Source organism: Camelus ferus, chromosome 13 (genome assembly GCF_009834535.1).
Source record: "Camelus ferus isolate YT-003-E chromosome 13, BCGSAC_Cfer_1.0, whole genome shotgun sequence".
NCBI lineage: Eukaryota > Metazoa > Chordata > Mammalia > Artiodactyla > Camelidae > Camelus > Camelus ferus.
In genome coordinates this window covers 13,809,511-13,823,440 of record NC_045708.1, presented here as the reverse complement: position 1 = coordinate 13,823,440, position 13,930 = coordinate 13,809,511, and the positions used below count along the sequence as shown (strand labels likewise).

At 51.6% G+C, this 13,930-nt stretch overlaps 1 protein-coding gene across 1 annotated transcript in view; it reads right to left on the bottom strand.

Annotated features, from left to right (window-relative positions):
* VWA5B1 (von Willebrand factor A domain containing 5B1) overlaps positions 1–10,355 on the bottom strand; it is a 54,760-nt gene extending 44,405 nt beyond the window's left edge. Inside the window, exons 1-2 of the mRNA XM_032495345.1 lie at positions 10,287–10,355; positions 9,666–9,839 (exon numbers count right to left, since the gene is read on the bottom strand). The gene's annotated coding sequence lies outside the window, so the exon portion shown is untranslated. The remainder of the gene's footprint in view (positions 1–9,665; positions 9,840–10,286) is intronic.
* Positions 10,356–13,930: the final 3,575 nt, after the last annotated feature.

The window sequence follows — 13,930 nt, the reverse complement described above, 5'->3', positions numbered from 1 at the left end:
CTCTAAACTTCCCCCACCTCTTGGGTTCATATCCAGCCAATGTGAGTCAACAAACCCATACTTCTGATACCCTCTCCCCTCACCTTATTCATCCCGTGCTCCACCGGTTAAGACCCCTTCCTTTGCTTTCAAACAGGCCTGACTTTTCCTGGTTCCATATCTCTTCTGAGTCTGCTGATTCTGCCAAGACTGCCATCCCCACCTCAAATTCCTCCTCAAGAGGAGACTTTACCCATCCTTCAAGGCCAAGCTCAAATGCCACCACCTTCCTGTAGCCTTCTCAGGGTCCTGTGCTGAATAGGAAGATCCTCCCACCAGCACAGTCTCTCACATTAGCCATCTCATTGTCCATGTGTTGTGTGTCCTTTTGAGAACTGTATGTGCGTGGGATACTGTGCTGGGCCTGGGCCACACAGGTGGAACAGGCAGGCAAGGACTCCACCCGCCCCAGCTCACGGCAAGAACTCTCTCTCCCCAGTGTCTGGCCCACAGTCGGCGCTAAACAATGAACTGAATTAATGTGTGGTCTGTGCTCCATGTGTCTCATAAATGAATGAGTGAGTGAGTGAGTGAGTGAGTGAGTGAATGACAAGCATGGATGTGTCAGGGGTGGGAAGAAGCCTTCGCTGTGGGTTCATTAAAAGAAACAAATAGTAGAGGAAATCCTTCTATTTTAACCCAAAGCCTGTAGGATTCCATCTCAGAGATGGTGCCTTCTGGGTGGGGAGCCGGGGGGACAATCAGAACAGAAAATGCGCAGGCGTCTCGGTGCTAAGTGTCCCTGTGCTGTCCGAGGGACCTGGAGTGCAGCCAGTCTGGATGCCCGAGACAGTCAGCCCTGCGTGTGGCTGAGACCCAAGCCGCCCACGGCTTCCGAGGCCTCTAGTTAAGAGGATGCATCTGGACCTGCTGAGGGAGGGAGAAAGAGGCATATCCAAAATTCCAGGTAGGTGAGGGCTGTCTGTAGGGTTACTGGTAATAGACTTTGTTGAGGGAGGAGGATAATAGCTCAGTGGTAGAGCACGTGCTTAGCATGCGCGGGGTCCTGGGTTCGATCCCCAGTATCTCCATTTTCAAAAAAAGACCCGTCTTTGTCGTATGACATTAGGGGGAGGGTGCTTTAAATACACATAAGTGGTGCTGGCTGGCAGGTGGATGGAAGCCTGTTCCCTGGGGGTCCAGTCATGTTCCAGCACTGGCAGCTCTGCCCACGGAGGCTCACTCAGAAAATGAGCCCCCCCCAACTGCTGGGAAAACTAGACTCCATTTACACATATTCAGTTTCTGCCCAACTTTCCCAGGGCACATTTGCAAGGTGAGCTCCCCTGGCTGAGCTGCCAGCATCCCTGTGGCCCTGTCAAAAGGCACTAAATGATTCTCCAAATTCTAATTCGAAAAGATACATGCATACCAATGTTCATAGCTGCACTATTTACAATAGCCAAGGCATGGGAACAACCTAAATATCCATCCACAGATGACTGGATAAAGAAGAGATGGTATATATAGGCAATGGAATACTACTCAGCCATAAAGAAAGAATGAAATAATGACATTTGCAGCAACATGGATGGACCTAGAGATGCTCATACTAAGTGAAGTAAGTCAGGTAAAGACAAATATCATATGATATCACTTATATGTGGAATCTAAAAAATGATACAAATAAACTTACTTGCAAAACAAAACAAAAGTCAAGACATAGAAAACAAACTTAGGGTTACCAGAGGGAAAAGTGAGGGGGGAGGGATAAATTAGGAGTTTAAGATTAACAGATGCAAACTGCTATATATAAAATAGATAAACAACAAAGTCCTACTGTAAATTCAGGGAACTATATTCAATCTTATAATAATCTATAATGAAAAGAATATGAAAAAGAATATATGTATTATATATAACTGAATATATATAGAGAATATATATATGGAATATATATATATATAAAACTGAATCATTATGCTGTATACCAGAAACTAACACAACATTGTAAATCAACTATACTTCAATAAAAACAATTTTAAAACAAATCAGTAAGTAAATGGATTCTCCGTATGGCTTCAGCCTCATCCATGTCCCCGCCTCCAGCCCGTCGCTCCCTGACTACAGAGAAGCTCATGCGATGATGGCACAGAGGGAAGCTTGCTTAGATCCTCCTGGCAGACCTTTCTCCTCTAGAGCTGCGCTCTTGCCTTGGGGGCTCCTAGGGAACTGTCCCTGGGGATCTTGAGTTGTACCCTCTTCAGACACCTCTAAGTGAAATGACAGACTCGGAGGCTAATTCTTGCTTCTGGAACCTGTCTTTCCTCCTCGGGATCCAACACTTCCTCACTGGATACAGCTTTGAAATTCAATCTCACCCTCTGCAGAATGGACATGTAAAGTGGTCGCTTACTTCCCGGAGTAACTGTGAGGGTCACAAGTGAGATACTTACTGCACATGCAGTGCTCACCCCAGGGTCTTGTCCTCAATATTTGACGTCTGCCTGCATGTCCTTTTCTCTTTGGGACTTCCTCCTCGTCTTACTCTCCCACCAGCTTGGACTGCATCTGGGCACCTGCATTTTTTGGGCATTTCCTCATGGTGGCCATGGCCACACACAGCCCCGGGACCTGCCATCCAGTCCCCCCAGAGACCGCCTTTCCCAGGGCGCCCCACCTAGGGGTTGGCTGAAGAATATATTCATCGCCTTGGCCTCCCTCTGAGGTCTAAGGTCAGTTTATGCCGAGCTGCAAGGCTGCACCCCCCCACACACTGTCCCCTCAGATGGCACAGAGAGGCTGTGTAAGCTGATGCTACTGGATAGGTGGTCAAGGCCCCCAGGCCTGGGTGGCAGCTCTGCCACCCACTCCATGTGGGCCCCGGACTGGGATGCTGCTGTCACACATCCTGCCAGCGCCCACCTCTCAGGCCTGGCACACAGCACAACTGGTGGGATGGAAAGGCTGGGGCCGCTGGCTGAGTGTCTTTGTCCAACACCCCTGAGGATGTCAACCCCGGGAGAAGGGACCAAAGCTGTCTGGTTCCTGGTTATAGTCCCCAGCACACAGGGCAGTGGCTGAAACAGTTCTTTAAAAAGAATAGCAGCTAGCATACATCGAGCAGTTAATACCTACCAGGCATTATTCTACATACTTTTAGGTATGTCTATCACCCCCATTTTGCAGATGAGGAAACTGAGGCCCAGAGTGGATCCATCCCTTGCCCAAGGTGATGATATACTCATAAGTGGTGGAGCTGGGATCTGGACTCTGGCTTCAGAGCCTATGTCTTAACCACAAGGCCTTCTCACCCACTCAATACTTATTTGCAGGCTGAAATAAGAAGTCACCTCCCAATTCCACCAGAGTCTTGGCGGCTTCATCTAACACCGTGAAGAGGTGGGCCTGGAGAATTAACTCCTCCCTTCTTCCCAAATTGATAGTCCACAGTCCACTCCAGAAGGAATCGAGTGCTCCCAGCTGTTGCAAGGCAGCTGAAGTGGGCGTCGGCTCCTCATCTTAAGGTTCCTTTTTTAAGGGGCCCCCGTGTCTGACAATTGAGTCCACATTCAGAGGCAGCACTGAGTGTTCCTGGAGAGCCTGGGGGAATATTTTATTTAATCCCCATAAAGACCATATGAAGCAGATCATCTTCACTTTACAACAGAGGACACCAAGGCCCAGAGAGGTTAAGTAAATCTCCAGGTCACACAGCAAGTCATGGTCGAGTTAGGATTTGAGCCCAAGCAGTCTGGTTCCAAAACCTGGGTTGTTAACTGAATCCCCTTGCTGCCTGCTAGCCAGGTCCAGGGGCCAAGGCCCAGTCTGTGCACCTGGAAACCTGCTTGCTCTTACTCAGGGGCTGTGATCCCTTGGCATGGATTGGGGCAAAATCCCCAGGTTCCACATCTCACTGGCTCTTGCCTTTCTGATGTTCCTTTCAGGAGTTGGGGGATAAGGATGGGAGTGGGGAGTAGGGCAGCGTCCCTCCCCATTTGAGGAGTGGAGCGCATCCTTCCCCATTTGAGGAGTAGGGCAGCATCCTTCCCTGTTTGAGGAGTAGGGCGCATCCTTCCCCATGCGTCGAGCACAGATGATAGATCAGTGCCATTGCTCTCCTCCTACAGAGTCGGCACAATTGAGGCGACTCCCACCAGAAATCATCTGAACCAAGAGGCAAATAGACCACAGTGGAGAGGCCGCCAAATGAACTCAAGGGGCAACTTTACTGCAGGAGAACCTCGGAAGAGATTTGCAGTGTCTCTTTTCTTGTTAGGACCCAGGTGGTGAAGAGGCAGCTGAAAGTTAACAGGGGATGAGGAGATGCTGAAGAAGCTGGGTCTAGGACACAGAGTTCCCCACTGTCAACCAGACTCAAGGAGACAGGATTTGGTAGTTCCTGACACTTGTAACAAGCTGTCACTGAGTCAGGCACTGTGCTAAACAATTTATGTGGATTATCACACTGATTCCTCTGACCCTGTAAGTGCCTTTTTTTTTTTTTTTTAACAGATGATCTGGGTGATCGTAAGAGGGGTTAAGAAACTTCCCCAAAGTCACAAAGTTAGTAAGCGGTAAGTCTGGAACTTGAACTGTGGCCTTCTCATTCCAGCACCTCTGCGTTTCCTGCTCTGCCACAGCCAAATCCACAGAAGCGAGAGAAAAGCCTGTCTGAGGTACCACATGGGGTTGTCAGCAACAGAGACTAAACCAGCCAGGGGCAAGCAAACAGGAGTCCCCAGCCTGATGGTCAAGAGCTCAGGCTATGGAGTCCCAACGGAGTTGGGTTTGAAGCCAGTCTCTGACTTGTATCTCTGAGTAATGTGGATGAGTTACTTCATCTCTCCGAGCCTCAGTTTTCTGATCTATAAAATGGGCACATCTGCACGCCTACCTCCTAGCATCATTATGATCAAATGAAGTGATGTATATCAAGTGCTAAGCCCAGTGCTGGCATGAAGTAAGGGCTCCTCAAATCTGAACCGTGTGTATGACTCAGCTAGGGGGTCAGGGGCTGAGCTAAAGCTGTGTGACCCAAACGGGACTGACTTTTAACGGTGAGTGGACAGCTTTGGCTTGTGTGAGACGGGATGAGGGGCAAAGCTGGTCAAGGCCAGACCTCCCAACAGACCTGTGAGGAATCTCTTAGAGAGAGGCTATCTTAGAAAAGGCTTCACGGTTCAAAGAATTGAAACGATAGAATCAAAAGCAGTGAAAGGGGTTCTAGTCCCTGAGCAATTTACCCTCTCAAATCCACCACTGAGCCTTAAAAATAATACTAAGGAGTAAACATGCCTCCTATGAAGCCATTTATAATTAAAGCACGTTCATATTCATGAATTAACCGGCATTCTCTTAGTAGGGGCAAAATAAAGATTATTATCCCCATTTTAGGGATCAGGGGACGGAGGCTCAGAGAAGAAGTAACACAACAGAACTGAAGCTCCCGTGACAGAGCTTTATGCTATGGACGGAATGCGTCCCCCTTAAATTCATATTTTGAAGCCCTAATCCCCAGTGTGATAGTGTTTGGAGGTGAGACCTTAGGGAGGTAATTAGATTTAGATGAAGTCGTGAGGGTGGAGCCCCTGTGATGGGATTATACATACCAAAGTAAGAAACCCAAGCTCTCTTTTCTCTACCATGTGAGCACCAGCAAGAAGGTGCCTGTATATACGGTTTATACTAGCATGATATGACATTTTTTCATTTCATAGTTCACCGTCGCAACGTAATAAAGTTTCCTATCATGAACTCATTCTGGCCAATGTTCTCTTCTTGCTTTGCTAACTGGCCTACCTCTGCCAGGTTCCTGCTTGTCTATGACTTTGTGTGGGATTAGAAGAGTCCTCCATCGTCTCCTTTGATTGGCTTCATTAAACCCCACAATGTTCACAAGATTGCAGTTTTACCGTGCATTCTATTGGCATCGAATATTCAGCGGCTGATCCCACCCAATAACCAAAGAGAACCTGACAGACATAGATGTTCAGGGATGGGCAGGGATCAATGCTGCTGTTCAGCAAGGAGAGATGTTCATGTAGGGGCTACTTTTTAAGTGGTTGGTTCATTCCCATTCTTCTGTTATGATTTTTTAAAAACCTACAACCTCACACATGTGGGGTCTCAGATAGTGATTACTCAGACCCCTGCATGGGGTCTGAACAAGGAACAGGGGTTACTCAGCAAACCAGGGAGACCAGTCCCCTGTCCTCCAGCCACTCTCACCCATGGCCCCATTCAAGGATGTGCTGGGAGCATCCACTGCAACTGCCCATCCTGGCCTTCAGTCTTCTACTGTCTCCAGAGTGGTACCCAAGGAAGAAACCACTTAGCTGGTGCCCTGGGACCAGCAATTTGATCCCCAGTGTGGTTATAAGAAGAGGGAGAAGAGCTTTGTCCTGAAGCCACCTGGGACCCTTGCCTCAGGAACATTCACTGAGTATCAACCAGCAAAGGGTTTTCAAATGGGGGACTGGGATCCTCCCAGATCCCAGTGAGGACTCAGGAAGTGAAATTTCAACTCCTCAGATTCATTGATTTGTCTCCGTTAAGTCTGGACCTGATCACAGCACTCTTTGATCCAAGACTGCCAATAGTCTTAACTAAAGCCCAACTCCACATCAAATCGAGCCTCCCTGATGGTCACCTCCAATCCTCTGAAGCCTGGTCCCATATTATTCCCCCACTCTTACTCATGTTCCTGAACAAACAGAACTTTTGCTCCTCCCTAGACACCTTTGCCACGTCCTTGCTATGCTCTTCCTTCAACCCTTGTGCCACCTAAACCTACTTATCCTCCAGGCCCTTTCAAGCCCCACCTCCTCCCTGAAGCCTTTCCTGATCCCTTTATCTGGGTGTGATTGCCCACTCCTGTGAGCCTCCTAGGATACAGCCTCACTCAGCTGTCTCCTGCTGTGATAATCGCCACCCACGGAGTGGTCCCAACTTCTCTTCCAAAGGATGGTCTCATGTCAGTTCCTCTTGGGGCACCCAGGATGCAGTGCATACTCAGGAACCCTGCTGACATCTCTTACTTTATTTTGGTGAAATGGCTCTGCCATTTGCTATGTGACCTTACACTGAGTTCTTTGAGCTCTCCAAGACTCAATTTCATCATCTGTAAAATGGGGATGAAATAAAATACCACGGGTAAGGTACTTGGTAAGGAGACGTCACAAGGCAGGGAGGACACTAGGTCCTGGCCCCTCCCTCCAGCTACCTCTTGTCTGTTTCTTTTGTAGGCCCATCTCTCAGGGCCAGGGCTAAAGTGAGGCAGGTGACTGGTCATTGGGGGTAAAAATTCCTCAAGGGCCAGTCTCTGCATTCAGCTCCCTCCCGAGGTGGTTGACCCCTGCTCCAGTGTCTGAGCAGGTGACTCACAACTGCCTATCTCCAGCCTGGCCCTCGTCTCTGGGCTTCAGGCTCAGGAATTTTGCTGGTGGCTAGCTGGAAGAAAGCTAAGAGCTCTTGTCCAGGACGCTGTTTTATACAATCTTGGGTAATTGATGGATGTTGGTCTCCCCACCTAGGCTGCAATGCCCAGCAAAGAGCCTGGCGTAAAGCAGGCACCCCGTGGTGGGTGGTTCTCATTCTTTTCCCTCTTTCCACTCTAGGTTGTTCTGTTCATTCCAACTGACCTACTTGGTACCAGCCGACCAAGACCTCCCACTCCTCCCAACCCTGCCTGACCTCACATCTCCGACCACGTGCGAAACCTCTTTATCATCCCTGTAACCGCACCCCTCCACTGCTTCCTCCAGGTCCGCACTCTAACGTCGCCTCCTCCAGGAAGGCTTCTCAGCGCACACTGAGCACTCCTAATCCCAGCCCCTTCTCCTTATTTTGTGGGCCAGCCACTCTGCTGGGTGAGGAACCCCAGAGAGCACAAGTTAGGGGAAGTTTCCAGCTGGATGTTCACAAAGCAGTGCCCGGTGGGCACACTCTCTTAAAGGAGTTTAATGGGATGAAAAGATCTGTGCACCCCTGGTGCCCTGGAGCTATATTTTGTCCACTGATGGCACTTGGCTGTTCCCAGTGCCCTGAGGGAAGTCTGTTCACTTCTTGTTTATGGTGATCCTCTGCTTGGCGTGGTCTGGCTGCACTGGGAAGGTCCATGAGACCACAGAAACCTGTCTGTCTGGCTGTTGGTTTCCCAGGTCATGTAGTTGGAGGGAGTCAGCCAGGAGGGGCTAGGAAAGACCCACTTGCCCAGCAGAGAAGACAGTTTGAAACTGAGCAGGAGCCAAAGGCCAGGGTCCTGGAGGAGTAACTGACCTGGAACCCTTGGGTGTCTCTTCTACTGTCCCCATTCCCCTAGACTGTCCCTTTTCCCCATGGAGCAGCCTCCCCCAGAACTGCAATCAGCATCTTATGCCTAGTAAGAGGCCAGCCAGCGAGTGCCGGTGCCCACTCAGAGCCAAGCGCGTTGAGGGAGACCAGGAGGGACAGAAAAGCTGCTCTTCCCTCTGGGCCCAGGACCACTTCACTAGCAGCCCATCCACCCAGCAGCAAACCGATGGCCAGTGGCTGGAGTCCCTTAGAGCTTTATCTGACCCAAATGTGAGGCTGGTCCCCTATGGACCCCGAGTGACCTAGGGCTGGGGAGGACGCTCAGCACCTTGGCCACCCCCAGCCCAGCAGCCTTGGCCTGTCTCATGTCAGAAAAGCAGTGGGATCTGCAGGCCGTTCATCAGGGCACAGTGCCCCCCTCACTCGGGGTCCTGGGTCATCACCTGGGGTGGGGGGTGGCTGAATTGGAAACAGCAGAAGCACTGTCCCTGGAGGAGGATGCTAACCAAGTCTGGATAAGAAAGAACTGCATGCAGCCGACACATCAGACCTTGGGGATCCTGGCTGGCAACCCCTGGGTCAAGTTCAGTCCACAGCTGCCTGCACATGTACACACACACACACACACAAGAATGCCCCATACTCTTCAGTCCATCCACACCAGCGGACACGGCGCATCCCTCACAGGCACCCCTGTACATGTTAGCACATCTACACGCATCACAACCCCACTTTTCAACAGGTGGAGCCACTCCCTGGCTTCCCCACCCTCCAGGGACACACAGCACCCTAGAAACTTCTCGAACACACACGCCCACAGCCACCACATCCCCATGAGCTCAGGCCCCCTGGACCCCCAGTTTCAGCTAATCGAGGCAGCCTCCGTGCCCTCTGTCCTCCACTCCTGAGCAGGAAGGTGGGAGTTCACTTAATGCCCTCTGAGCCTCTGCTTGGACCCCAGGGCAGGTGAACCCAAGAAACGGGCTTCCATGCCAGCAGAGATGGAGAGGAAATGCACTCTGCCTCCTCTGAAGTCTTCCTTAAAAAAGGGAAGAAAGAAGGAAGGGGAGTAGGAAGAGAGACAGGAAGGTGCCTGGGGCTCTTGCAGAGGAGGTGGGGTGGGAGAAGGCTCTGGCCCTCCCTCGCCCCCCCCCCCCCAGCTCTAGGCACCACCAAGCCTCTGTCCGCACTGCCTGGCGAGCAGTGCGGAGGGAGCGTTGGGCTGGGACTGTTGGCGCTGCTGCAGGAAATGTCATGACGGGACTTCCAGCGGGGGCTTGACGTGTTAGCAGACGCCACTGCTGCACGCAGGTGCCGGTCCCCTCCATCCACCCCCGCACCTGCCCGCCTCCTACCTGCAGACCCCTTCTGCCTCCTGGCGCTCAGCTTACCTGGCAGGAGCTGGGGGTGCGGGGCTCTGAGAAGGGCACACGATCAGCTGGCGGCTTTGGGGACAGTCACATGCCCGAGACCCAGAGGGCAGCAGGCAGGAGCTTGGGCGGGAGCCAGGGCTGGACAGCCCACAGAGCTCCTGATGGCCCAGGGGGCCTGGAGGACAGAAGAGACTGTGGGGGACAGAGAGATGGTGGAACAGGTGTCAGGGAAGGGAGGAGGGGAGACAGGGAATGGGGAAGGGAGGAGGCAGAGACAGAGAGGAGAGAGAGACACACATAGGGAGGACATGCAGAGAAAATCACACACAGAAAAAAGACAGAGAACTAGACAGAGGGAGAGAGAGAGACGGAGAGAGAGCGTGCTCCAGAAAGGGAGAGAGAGGGGAAGGAGTGGAGAGAGAGAGGGAGAATTCGAGCAGCAACATGTGGCAGTGTTATCTCTCACTTCTAATGCCCTGCGTTCAGCATGTCCCCCACCCAATTAGAGCAAGCACAAGCTCACACAAACACACAGACACACAGACACACAGACACACAGACACACACACACACACACACACACTTGGGACAGCCCAGCTGCCAGGTCCTCATTCTCACCCAAGCTGGATCAGCCCTTACCTTGCCCCAGAAGCAGCACGTGTCGGGCAAACACTCCCTGGGTCCGCAGCCCCAGCAGCTGCGTCCCTGCGCCCAGCGCTGCTGGAGGGGTCGCCCAGGGCAGGGCTCCAGCGCCAAGCCCAGTGCCCGCGGCCCTGGGAGCCAGCCGGCTTGATCGATGCCCACATTGCGATGGCTGTTTGGGTGGCCTGCAGGAAGCAGAGCCATTTGTTTTGTCAGAGCGTAACCATGACAATCACCCCATGCGCACACCGCTGTGCCGCTCCCCCCTCACCCCTTCCCTCCCTCCTTCTCGGGAGCACAGGAGGATGCAGGAGGCCACTTAGCAGCCTCTGCTAATTCCTGCTGGGGTTGATGGAAAGGGCCTGGCCAGCGATGACAGGCCTGCGGGCAGCACCACCCCGGGGAACCGGGCTAGTCAGCGCCGGACAGAGCCCGGGCCCCGGGGCCCCCGTGCCTGAGACCAGAGCCAAGTCGGCCTCTTCTACATCTCCTTGTCCCCCAGCACGTCCATTTTAGGACCAAGTGATAAAAGCCGTCAATCCATTCTTTCCCCTCACCTCCCACCCCGCTTTGGCCGTGGGGCAGCCAAGCAGATGGCGCTGGTGGTCCCGGACATGTTATCTGCCAAAACCTTCGGCCATGCCCGTCCAGGTCCTGAGCCATTACCTCCTTCCCCGGTCATGCCAAAGCCACAAGGGAGGTTGCCAGGCTTTTAGAGGTGAGCTCTGGGAGGCGTCAGACTGGAGGCCTGACTTCTGAGTACAAGGCTGGATGGCCCAGAGAGCCAGAGGCTTCTCAAGATCAAAGACAAGCAGATCTGGAAGCCGAGAGGTCTGCCAGGTGGGAGCGTGAAATGTAACTTTGGAGTCTGGATGAAGGAGAGAGAAGGTGGATATCCCTGGAGTACAGAATAAAGCTGACAATCACATACCTACACTTCCTGTTTAATCCTTAGAAACACCCAAGGACAGGGCTTTATCCCAATTTTACAGAGAGACTGTGGATCAGAGAAATGGAGTGATTTACCCAAGGTCACACAGCTGGAAGGTGACTGAGCAGGGATTCAGACTCATGCCTGTCAGCTTCCAACTCCTGGGAACCTCCTATTACACCCCCACTGGCCTTTTATGGCTGTCACTGTGGGCCTGGCACTTGCAAGAAAGGAGGTTCCAAATCTCTGTTTCTCAATAGGTTCCACCCTGGCCCCCGCCACCATCATTCAGGTTTCATATCCACCAGCCATCTTTTCACTCAGTCAATCCCAAGCTTAGGTTCGCATTTCAGGACCAAACTTCTCTGGGAATCAAGGTCAGCCAGGTTGAGTGGTTACAGGAGAGGTGGCAGGAGACACAGGATCTGAGACCCGACCTGGGAGGAGAGAGAAGGCTGCCAGCCTGGAGTTACTCTCCGGACTCACCTCTGCTTAAAACTTTCAGGATTTCCTTACCCATTGGGTTGGTTTCCCAGGATTTGTTGCAACAAATGACCGCAAACTGGGTGGCCTTTCCTTAGCTGCATCACTCTAACTCCATTTTCACATAATTATCTTCCCTGTGTGTCTCTGGGTCTTGATGTGTCTGTCTCCAAGTCTCCCCCTCCTTTCTCTTAAAAAGAAAAAAAAAGCAAAAACAAACACCAGTCACTGCTGATTAGGGTCCACTAGAATCCAGTATGACCTCATCTAAGCTTGATCACATCTGCAAAGACCCTGTTCCAAAGGTCACATTCACCTACCCGGAGTTAGGACTCGAATGTATCTTTGCGAGGAACACAATTCAACCCATAAAACCCATTTCAAAGGAAATAAAGAAGGATCCGGGTCAGGCATGACTCCAAGAGGCCAGTCCTCTGGGTTTCCAGAAATTTGGAGAGGAGGGAAAAGCAAGTAGCAGCATTAAATGTGGACTCTGGGGCTGGATTGCCTGGGATGAAGCTCTGACTCTGTCATTCCCTGACTGTGTGACCTTGGGAAAATAACCTAACCTCTCTGTGCCTCAGTCTCCCCGCTGTAAAATAAAGATGATGAAGTGTTGTTATGATAATTAAATGAGTAAATATTTGCAAAGCCTTAAGATAGCAGGGCACTTAATAAGCATTATATATGTGTTTGTTACACATTGAAAGTCCGCCAGACCACTGCTACTGTTTTAGAGGTGTGAAAACTGAGGTCCAGAAAAGGGAAAGGACATCCCCCAAGTCACCCAGTTGGGTCAACCAGGGTACAAGTCACCTCTGCTTCCTTCCTTCAGGGTCCCCCCCCGCCAGGGGGGAGATTAAATCTCCTTCCCATCTGTTGTGCAGTTGGAGAAATCAGGAAGATGGTCTGGGGCGGGGGCGCAGCCAGCAAGGAGGACGTGTGCGCACAGGGGAAGAGGGGGTCCCTGGGAGAACGAGAACGGAAGGAGGAGACTCCCCCCGCCCCCAAACACACACCTCTTTCCCACCCACCCCTCTGTTTGCAGGATGGAAGCAGTTGCACGACTGTTTCTGCCCACACGGAGGAAAACAAGTCTCCAGAATGTGTAACCAACACAGTATGAGTGAGAAGGGAAAGCTAGCCCTTCAGGAAGGCAAGCTGGGGGGCCCAGGGCAGGGCTGGCAGAGAGACCAGGGCTGGTCCGGTTAGGGTATGGGGCTGGGGGTTGGTTCTTTCCCTTTCTGTGCATGGTGGACCGGCTGCATTGACATTGCATCTGAGATGATTGTCTCTGGCTTAATTCCCGATAGGGCTGTGAGGTCCAGAGGAACAGTCCAAGCTTTGAAAGTGGGTGGGTTGACATGTAATCCATCGGCAAAAAAACAAAACAAAAAACCCCAAAACAAAACAAACTCATGAACTCCCCTCCTCTCTTCCCAGCCCTCACTGGTGCAGGAAATAGCTTAAATGGCCCAGCTCTTCACCTCTCCCTGAATCTATGCCCTGGGCCATGTGACTTGACAGTTCTTTCTCCAAAAAAGGTGGACTACAGCTACCATGCCTTCACCTTGGGCTCAGCCCCATAACTTACCCAATGGGTATGATGTAACTAAAGGCTTGTAAAGTGCTTGCCTGTTTGGGCTGATTCTCTTGTGCCTCTGTCCTCGTTGCCATGAGAAGAGTGTGTCCACTGGTACCAGGAGGAGGGTGAGAGACACGCAGAGCAGGACCAAACTGCTCCAAGTAAGCCCGCTGAGATCAGCCAACAGCAGATGTTCACGCAAGTTCGGCCAAGCCCAGCTGAGTCTGGGGCAAGATCAATTGACTCTTAGCTGATCTGAAATCAATGGTTGTTTTAAGTCACTGAGTTTGGAGCGGTTGGTTTGCAGCATATTCTGGCAATAGCTAAGTGATAACCCGCCTCTTGTAGATTTCATCTTCCTGATGTCTTTTGAACACAACCCTCCTCTCCATCCCCTTGCCTCAGTACCAGCCTCCTAACAGCTTCCCCCCGGGCTCCCAGTCTTGAGTGTCATGTGTCCCCATCCATTTTCCCTGCCACAGATTTTTGTGAGATCTGATGATGGTTGTACCTACCTGTTACCCCTTTTCTCAACCCAGCCTAAGATCCTTCAATGACTCTCCCCTGGCTTTTAGTAAAAAGTTCCCCTTCTTAGCTTAGCATTCAAGGTCCTTTATGATCTGCCCTGTCCTCTCTCTGGCC